The sequence below is a fragment of the Alosa alosa genome, chromosome 1 (genome assembly GCF_017589495.1).
Source record: "Alosa alosa isolate M-15738 ecotype Scorff River chromosome 1, AALO_Geno_1.1, whole genome shotgun sequence".
In the NCBI taxonomy this organism is placed as follows: Eukaryota; Metazoa; Chordata; class Actinopteri; order Clupeiformes; family Clupeidae; genus Alosa; species Alosa alosa.
The window spans coordinates 38,871,448-38,882,158 of record NC_063189.1 but is presented as its reverse complement, the minus strand read 5'-3'; the positions used below and the strand labels follow the sequence as shown (position 1 = coordinate 38,882,158).

The window sequence follows — 10,711 nt, the reverse complement described above, 5'->3', positions numbered from 1 at the left end:
AGCGTCACGGGTTGGCTTCGATGTGATTGGTTGAAGTAGCACGTCAATAGATGACGGACAAGTGGCTTATTCAATCATATGCAAGCATTTTTTGATTAGGCCCAGCCTTCTGAAGCAACACTTCAATGGATCGGTTCCAGATGGATGAGTGGAGCTAGGCAGAAGCGAAATTCATCTGGCTAGGGTCAGGTTAGCCCACAGTGCCCAGCCAACCCCAACATTCTAAAGCTGACTGATGTCATTAGAATGTTCATAAAAATCAACTTCTCGTTCCACACATGCCCAGGAGAGTAGGCTAGACTAAAGACTGACATGCCAAACTCGAAAAACTTCATCCAACAAATACAGACTGATGGTGTGCACTGACCCAACTGTTGGTGATTGCTGGCGTTTGTTTTGGGCAGTGTGCAAAGTCACAGGCGTCCTATAGATAGATAGATAGATAGATAGATAGATAGGTAAGTAAAGAGCCATATAAAGGTAGAGTTGCGACAACTCCATTGACGCTAATGTTCCACTTTTTTCCAACAATGGCATCTCATGGAAGCCTCAAATAGTTCCCGGAAGTTAACAATTAATAATAGCAGCAGTGGAGTTACAGCAGTATAGACTGTTATGGCTCTGGGTAGGTAGGTAGGTAGGTAGATAGATAGATAGATAGATAGATAGATGTAGCCTACTCATGCCCAAAGGGAAATTACAAGAAATATATGAACACTTATCACACACACAAGTAAAAAAATAACATTTAGGATATAAAGTCTCTGCAACCTTGCCACTTCTCCTGAAGTCCACTACCATCTCCTTTGTCTGGGCCATTTTTAAGAACAGTAGCACACCATGCAAAGCTGTTCACCTGTTCTATAGTCCCCCATGCCACCCCATCCTTATGTAAGCACCTGTAAAATATGTTTATAGTGGTTATCACCGCACTGTTTAATTTTTGTTACTTGATTACTTAATTTTTGTTACAATGATAATGCTTTATGTTTTTGCAATATGTTGATATGGAATTCGGTACAGACCAATCAGATTTGTTTGTTCTCTGTGTTTTTATTTGAATTTTATATCGTCCAATGATAATTTATAAATGTTTAATGCCCGCGAAATGGTGAGCTCTCTGAACATTCGAACGCCTCAGGAGAGGAGCTGATAGGCTGACAATGGCCCCACATTTTTGAGATACCACTACCGGAGGTAGAACTAAACGCAACAATGTTTTTCCTTATCTCTAAGGTCTCCCATATATGAAATGGATTCTTAGCTAAAAATATTTTACTGCTAAGATTGTTACATTAACAGATTTTGTTATACAACCCAAAACCAAAAAGGATCCTTGTTTGAGGTCGCATCTCACTGCCGCTAGCCAACGCTGCATGGGCGCATTCTGTTCTCTGGTGCTGGGCCCACCAGAGAGCCACCAGGCTGCGACTGCTAACGGCTAGCTTTGAGGACGACTGAGCGGTAACCAACACCAGGGTCGGCTGCGAGCTGATTCGCCCATACAGTCTATGGATTCGCCAGGTCGGGACGGTGGACCGTGAGTAACTTGAACCAACACTTACACTGACACACACACACACACGTTCTCGCTTGGATCCTCAGCGAGTTTGGAGGGCCGTTCAGCGGTTGCTGTCCTGCCTGCAGCTCAGAGAGCTGCTACCTGTGCACCACCGGGCCCCAACTGCGCACTTGTTTTGTTTGTTTGTTTTTACCAATGTGTTATTTGTAATATTGATATACCCATACTGTTTTTTTGTACCCTATCATATATCGCTATGATGAAATGGTTTTGTTCCTCTTTGTAGCAGGTGTTTTACTATTTTACTTATATCTTTGGTAACTGCATTTCCTGTTGCTTCTTGGGAAGCATTTCTAATTATCAATATTGCGACTCTTATATTGCTATATTAATAAATTAATTGTTATTAATATATTACTATATACCTTGGGTGTTGGCAGCTTATTCTCTGCGTGGCAAACTGTGTTGTGAGGTAGCCTAGTTCAGGGGTTTTCAAACTTTGTGTGTGTGTGGACCACTATTTGTAATGAAGAATTTTCGCGGACCACCTTAGCCTGGCGAGCCAGACCCACATTAAAATGTAGGGTCTGGGCACTCACCGTTCGCAGTGCTCAGTCCAAGGGGCGGGATAATCAGTTGTCTTTCAAATTCCCTCTGCACGCAATAGGACGCAATAGGATATTTGTTTTCAAGTAGCAGGGAATAGAGCTGCACAGTCCCGCCCACAGCCAAAACGCGGTTAGGTGCCGGATGTAAGATTCCCATTCATTTGTCCCATTGACGTTTGGAAAAATCCGTATCTAAAGAGTTTTACAGCATGTCTTAGGCTAACCAGCTACGGCATAACTCATAAGCATACAACATATCATTTCGAGTGAAAAAACGAAGAGAAAATCCAAAAAAAGTCAAAGGTACAAGACTGTGTACATATTTTCATTTCCGAGCGAAGGAACTATTCATCCCATAAACCACCACGCCTCACTGAATAATATATAAGCAATGCACGAACCAGCGCGAAATCATTTCAAAACCGGCGACAGTACGCAAACCCTTTCCTCCAAACAGTGATTTTTATAAAGTGAATGTGCTGTTAATAGCAGTTATTTCAGGAGTAATCGTGTAAATAATAGTGTTTTGATATTGAATTTTATATTTATCATCGTGTATTTTATATTGTGTGTGTGAAAGCGGTTAACGTTAACGGCAGTGCTTCATAACGTTAGCTTCTACCTGACTCATCCTATGCTGTCATCACTGCTCAGTCGGGCTGATGCATGGTCTGCTCTTGGACCACCATATTCAGTTTATTAATTTGCCGTGAATTATTACACAAAATGTTCATTAAATGCACGAAGTATTCCTAGGTTAATGATTGATATGAATCATACAGTGTGAAGGCTACAGTAGCCTATCTAATGTTAACTAGCACTGCTAGCAGCATTAACGTTACCAACCTCCCTGCTTAACTCACCACAACTTTGTAGGTCTTGTCCCTCATGCTTACAAAACCCACAAACTGACTCTCGGACACACAACAGTCAATAATGTGACCCGATTTAAAGTGGCTTTCACCCCTTTGGACACTCACTAAAACATAATATTCATACCTGTGTTGCATCATGTAGGCTAATGTTAGCAGCATTATGTAATGACATACAATGTCGGAAATGCTAAAGGTTAGCCTGTCGGCTAGTGCTAGCCTACCTGAAAAGTTTGAGTGTTTAAACTAACATTTACAGTGGTCTATTTGATAGTGTATTGGCCCTGACTAAGTTCGTGTGATGTATAAACCCCAATCCTTGTTGATACAAGTACCAATATTCGTCAAGAAAGTTTTTAATAGGGATGTGACGCTCGAAGCTGACGTTTCGAAACAGTGTCGAGCTTCCGAAACGCAAGTGTTTCGAACAGTGTTTCGAAGTGTGGTTGGTTCAAAACGCCCATGTCACGTGACCATGGCTTAGTGAGGCTTCGTGGTGTTTCAATTTGGTTTGGACAGGTGGCACACTTGCTGCGCGAGCCAATTACCCGAGTAGCTAAACACCTGTTTAATCTAAATTACAAAGTCCCAGAATGCTTAAAAGTCATTCAAACACATCCTATCTTTGTGGGTTTTTTGTGAGGAGAGAGATTTTGAGAGATATAGCGACATAGAGACATATAAAGATATAGCGATTTATAGTGCACTTGTGATTGATAGGTTAGTGATATAGATTAATTGACAGGCTAGACAGACAGTGAGCGATAGTTTAGATAGATATAGTCTAGTGACGTTAATATTTAGATAGTAGCAGAAGTAAAAAAAATATATGACTGATGCCTTTATTTCAAGAACAGCTGACCCTTTGAAATACTGGCAGGAGAGGAGAGTGGTTTATCCAAACCTAACTGTGATGTAAAAAAAAATATTTGTGCATGCCAGCAACAAGTGTGCCTTGTGAAAAGATTTTTTCCAAGGCTGGGGAGGTTTATTCAAAAACAAGAAACAGATTAAATGCCAAGACGGCAGAACAACTGTTATAATAAAATGTATGTTGACATACAAAATGTGTGTTGTTTTTTTTTCCCATGTTGTACCTGATTAGTCTAACCTGCTTCACATGTATCCTTTATTTCCCTACAACATGTTCCAAAAAAAACCCTGGGCCATAAGCATAGCCTACATTTTAAAACCATTGTAGCATTTTCCTCTCCAGCATATTCCAAAGGATAATGTACTATGAAACTGAAATAACAAAACATCTAACTGGCAGATATAAAAATGTTCTAGTTACTGAACGCATATACTAGTCTGAAATTTCTAAGCACCAGCAGGGAGTCGAACACCGGCCGCTCCGGCCGAATGCAAGTGTGTTAACCGCTGAACCACGTGGCTGTGGACGAAATCTTGCGTTCCATGTTGGCTATTTATATTCTTGTCGTGTCAGTTGTGCTTCACGGTCAAAATGTAATGTTAGCAAAACTGGCCACTAGATGTCACCATGGAGTTACGTGTGTCGTATTGTTTCGAAACCTCGACACATTCCGGCGCAATTGCTTCGAACGTTTCGTTGTTTCACAAAGCCTCGTTCTGCCCATCCCTAGTTTTTAATCACATTAAGATTTTCGCCATAGGCAGTAAAAAACTCCGCCATCTTTGTCAATATTTTTCCGCTGAGAAAGTTTCATACTTGACCATAACGGCCTTTCCACCAATCAGAGGCATCACTGTGGGATTGTTCAGGATTGTGGGTAATGAAGTACTTATCCAAGAGATCGCGAATAAAAGGCATTTATCTCAAAACAAGGTTAGTGCCCCACGAACTCTTGGTGTCTATAGGAGCATATACAATCGCTTAGTACAACCGTAGCTGGTTTTAAGTCTACCACGTGCAGTTAAGTTTTTATGGCTTACACCGCAATTGTCAATGGAGAAATTGCATTGACTTTTTACATCCGGCATCGGCTGTGGGCAGGACTGTGCAGCTCTATTCAAGCCAAACCTTTGCAATTCTGCCATCAATCATTATGTTAAGCCCACCAAACGACTCTATACACGATTTCAATGCCCTGATTAAGTTTCGATTTCTGGAGCTCACAAGCCAACAGAGAGTTGCTAGACTAGCCCTGGCAGCAAATGTAATTTGCAATTAGCGGCATGTAATTTGCTGCCGCTAGGGGCGCGTCTAGATTTCTAGGCTAGGACCACCCCAGATAGCAATTTCCTTTGGGCCGGATCCGCATAAAAGCCTTTAGATCCGCCTGTAGCGGACATACGGTATCTGACTATGGGCCAGGTCTACTCCCGATACAGGTTTCAGCTCTGCTAGCAATGCTGTTTTATCACCGGTTTACAGATTTGTCCCAGATCCAATTTCCGCAACTCAACTGGAAGTCAGGAGATGCGTTTAAAATACAAAACACTGATTTGGCCCAAACCTGTGATATGGATATGAGCCGAAGGACCATTTTTTCACAGCAGACCAAGGTGGTAATGATATTAATTAAGGTGCTGATTCTAAATTGACTGTCCTTTCCCTACTTCATTGTCAACTGGCTGCTAAAGAAAAAAAAAGTATTTTGGAATGGCACAAATTTAGAAACCATGGGGGTGCACATATGTTCTCATGGCCGCTTCATTTCTACAGTAAGGCTGGAAAAGAAGATATAGTTGGCTCAATATTGATCATATGTTCGTTTCATTAGTTTTTATTATTACCTAGCAGTGGTAAAAGTAGTCAATTGTTGTTTGTGTCAGATCTAACAGTGCTATGAAACAACCCCATATTTTTGCCACGCATGCAGAAGTCCAAGCAGTAATGTTAATCAAGGATCTATGGTTTGCTCACTATCAATCTTTTGACATGATTTGCCAGCCTGGGGTTGGACTAGGACAGCCCAACTTTTCAAGGTAGTATCTGCTTTTTATCTCTGTTGGTTTATTCAGAGACAACAACAAGCAACCGAGTGATTGATAACTTTTACTATTATTTTCCAGCAACAACAACTAGCTTAACTTAAGCAAAACAGCTATCACAATAACTATTTTGGAAAAAAGCAGTGATAACGCTAACAGGATCACCGATGATAAAAAAAAGAGTGTAATTGTGACTTAGCCTATTTGCAAAAAGGAATAAATGTGGAATTAACACGACTTAAACTTTGTCTGGGATTGCACTTCTATAGCCAGGTTGTTGAATAAAAAAAATAATAAGACACTTATGTGTAAAGTTTTTTTTACCCCCCTTGTGTTTGTAGCCTAGCTTATGTTTATCAGTTGAGCTGTTGGGAAAACGTTACGAACTTTAGCCTGGGTGAACCTATAACGAACCTGTTAGCAAATGTGTAGCAAACAGATTTTTCAGGATAATTAGCCCTAATTACCAATCACATTTCACATGTCAAATAAAGCCGGCTGATGTCTGATAAACGGGTCCGTACCACACACAATAAGCGGACCAGTCTTAGCCCTTATTGGTACCAGATCCGTCAGACTACCGGATCCAGTCTTACCAATTACCAGGACCGTCAATGTGCGTTTGGACGCCGGATCAGGTCCATTATGCAGATCCGTGCCGGACGTTGTGGTAGGTGTGGCCCAGTTCCGTCCTAGTGTATGTTTGCTATCTGGGACCTCATAATAGAGCATCACAGTCCCGCCCCTCATCCGAGAGAGCTTAGTTTCCGTAAATAAATTTCCCATTCATTTATCCCATTGACGTTTTGGAAAAATCCGTATCTAAAGAGTTTTAGAGCATGTCTTAGGCTAATCCGCGACGGCGTAATTCATAAGCATACAACATATCATTTCGAGTGAAAAAACGAAGAGAAAGTCCAAAAAAAAGTCAAAGGTACACAGGGGTGAAAGTAGTTTTTATTTCTTGGTGGTACTATGATATAGAGTTATAATGCGCGCCCAGAGCGCGCGCCGAAAATTTCACTTAGCCTAATTATTTATTATTTATTTATTTGTTTATTTACTGTATTATAGTCTACTTATCAAGCATTCACTAGGACTTCTTATCACTCTAGTATCACTCTTTAACCCACCTGCATCTGTTTTTGATCATGAATAAATTGCAAACACTTAATTTCAACATTTATTTATTTATTTAACCTAGTTACTCTGCTCGCTCCCACTTCCAATCAATTTTTTTTTTTATAGGCTATTGTATATCATGAAACACGTTTCTTTGAGTCATGCCTTTTTATTTGGGAGACTGCAACATACTTCTGTCCGCTAAAACACTTTCATTATTGCTGCGCAAGATCTGGTTAAGCCGTACACGCACTGTCTGTCTCCTGTCTCTCCAGCGAAACACTGCACACATAAAACCAGAATAGGCTATTGAAACATCAACATATTTTTCTTTAGCCTGTATGTTTTTTTTATTTGGGAGACTTTCCAAGAAACGTCCGTCTGCTAAAACACTTTGGATACCAGTGCACGTTGGCGCAATTACTGTAGGCTACTGTACGCGCGCTATAGCTTGCTCGTTGTCTGTCCAGCTGCACGGGAGGTTTAGACACAATTCAGATACAGTTCAGAACGATGTATATGAAATATATTTTGGGGGAAACGTGTTGCTTCTGGTAATTTGACGTTAGCAGTTGTGTTGTCATGCTGAAAGTGCTATATTTTTCAGAGACAGTATAGTTTTCTTTCCGGTACGGCGTACCCTCTCCAAATATTTTAGTGGTACTCCGTACCGGCCAGTACCGGCTTACTTTCACCCCTGAAGGTACAAGACTGTGTACATATTTTCATTTCCGAGCGAAGGAACTACTCATCCCATAAACCACCGCGCCTCACTGAATAATATATAAGCAATGCACGAACCAGCGCGAAATCATTTCCAACCGGCGACAGCACGCGAACCCTTTCCACCAAACAGTGATTTTTATATAGTGAATGTGCAGTTAATAGCAGTTATTTCAGGAGTAATCGTGCAAATAATAGTGTTTTGGTATTGAATGTTATATTTACCATCGTGTATTTTATATTGTGTGTGAAAGCAGTTAACGCTAACGTTAGCAACATTGTGCAGTTTCGTATCTGACTGCCATCCTGATGCATGGACTGGTGCATGGTCTGCTCTTGGACCACCATATTCAGTTTGCTGTGAATTATTACACAAAATGTTCATTAAATGTACGAAGAAGTATTTCTAGGTTAATGATTGATGATATGACTCGTACAGTATGAAGGCTACAGTAGCCTAGCTAATGTTAACAAGCATTACCAACCTCCCTGCAAAACTCACCACACAACTTTGTAGGTCTTGTCCCTCATGCTGGCCCTTACAAAACCCACAAGCTAACCCTCGGACACACAACAGTCAATAATGTGACCCGATTTAAAGTGGTTTTCACCCCTTTGGACACTCTTGATTTCGTCCTTGAAATAGTGAAATATTTACGGGGGCATGGATAGTTTGCTAACCATTTTACTGCAGTGTTTAGCACTAGTGTCTGATATATAAACCACAATCCTTGTTGATACAAGTACCAATGTTCGTCTAGAAAGTTTTTATTCACATTAAGATTTTCGCCATAGGCGTAAAGACTCCGTCATCAAAGGCGAAAAATGACCCTTTAAAACTATCACCAGAATTAATCTGTAGGTAGAACTGAGCAAAAAAAATGAGTTTGAGAAAAAAGTTTATTTTGTTGTCCTGTCAAATCAGTTGTAGGTAAATTATTGAAAATTTGGCATGTTATTGTATAAAAGGGAAGTTATTTATCCCTCAAAAAAATCTAAAGTTTAAGCTTGACCTTTGACCCTTTTAGGAAGTTACTGTACTCTGCCTTTGTATTACCTGCAAAACAATAATGGATCATACAAAGGCAAAAGACTTCTATTCTATTGACAATTTGGATTTGTATCACTGTACATCAACATTTCCTGTGATAACAATAATAGCCTTAAAATAACATTTAGTCAGTTTTGTCTAGTTAGGCTTAATACTACATAAACGAAATATATATATAAAAAAAAATAGAATTTTAAGGCTAAAATAGTTTTAAAAACGTATGGCTGTACTAATTTGAGATAAAATAACACTTTAAAGTAACCTTTCACCTACTGTATATGTCTAACATTTGAAAGGTTGTCAGTAAAATGTCCTCTCTTATATGCCATTCATCCTTATCATAAACTTATAGGAATATGGTTGTGTTTAATGACATGTGCAAATCGATGAAAAAACACTGTAACAGTACATTTAGGATGGAAAGGAAAATGTATTTAGAGCCATTTGAGAGAGACTTTGACTTTAGAGGTTCCTTTATTGACAATCAAAAAGGAAACTAGGTAACATTAAAACCAACCCATAATAAAAACCTCCCTCCACCCCTACCCCACCCAGAACCAAGAAACCCAAACAAAACAAAAAACAGTAACCCAAACAAACAAAAAAAACCCCACAAAATATGCAAAAAGTGAAAACAAAACACAAAACAAACAAGCAACCAGACACACAGACCAACCTAACTATCAATCACCCTTTGAAAAGTTCAGAACTTGAACAATAATTTCCCTTCTTCATCTAGTGCACAAATACAACCCTCAACCCCCCATGTTCCATTGAAAGACTCAAGATCATCAATTAACTGATTATATGATAATATGAGAGAGAGGGAGAGAGAGAGTCCAGATATCAGGTACTTAATTCTTCCCTCAACTACTCTTCATCCTCATTGAGGCCTCTGACAGCCAAAGAGCTCCAGAATAATCTCCTGGTAGGTGGCATGAGTGGAACCAGATTCCTTAGGATCTCCATCTTCTTGGCCTCCTCTACACCCCAGTCTTGCGGCCTCAAGGTGGCTGGAACACAGGAAGTAAACTTCTTCTGGAGGAAGTCCAGCTCAATGAAGTCCTCCTCCCCATGGGATTTCTTGACAAACATGGACATTGACCCACGACGCAGTTGAACCACTTTAATTTGAGCCAGTCTGGGCATTTTTTTTACCTTGGCTGCAGAATGGCCATCAATCCATGCCCTGATCATCTCATTTTTCAATTCTACCACCTCCACTTTCCTAGAATTTGAATTAGCGACCACTGACAAAAAAATCTTTAAAATCAAAGACCACTCCTCCTGGTCTGCGCCGCATCTCCTGTTCCACACCATGATGGAAGCTGTCTGCACTCATAAATGTGTGCCCAGGCTCGAAGAACTTCAGTGTCACATCTTCGGCTGAAATAGTATCTGAATTAACTAAAGTGACCAGTGAAGTCAGCAACAACCAGTTTTTGTTTTGCGCAATTGTCCACCCAGTATATGATATGTTTTGTGTCCCGCTCCTTTTCAAGAGCTGCCGCGTAAGCTGAGGTGACCTCTTTGGCGCTCCGCCCAGCAACACCCTCATGCCAGACAACAGAGATTGTCTTCTTTTTGTTGGTCTTCTTGGCTCCAACTGTGGCGAAGGTCTCGTGGTATGCCGAGATGCGTCGGGTGAAGACCCCTGTGGGCAGGTGTGCTGCCTTCACACCTGGCATACGCGGAAGCATTATTACCTTTTGAAGGTCAACACTTCGGACAGCCGTGTTCTCAGGCCAGTCCCTGTCTGCATCTGCCCTGTAATGTAGTCTGGTCTCAGTGGCTGCAAATTTGTGAGTACGCCAGCTCTCGCACTGAAGGCAATCGTCTGCAGCCTCCCCCTGGTGATCAGCCCTCACATGCTGGTCCTGGAGCAGACAGCTCTCAC

At 40.8% G+C, this 10,711-nt stretch overlaps 1 protein-coding gene across 1 annotated transcript in view; it reads left to right on the top strand.

Moving 5' to 3' along the window:
- The window catches only part of LOC125299593, a 355,198-nt gene that overhangs the window by 221,860 nt on the left and 122,627 nt on the right, over positions 1-10,711 (top strand). The gene's annotated exons all lie outside the window — the stretch shown is intronic.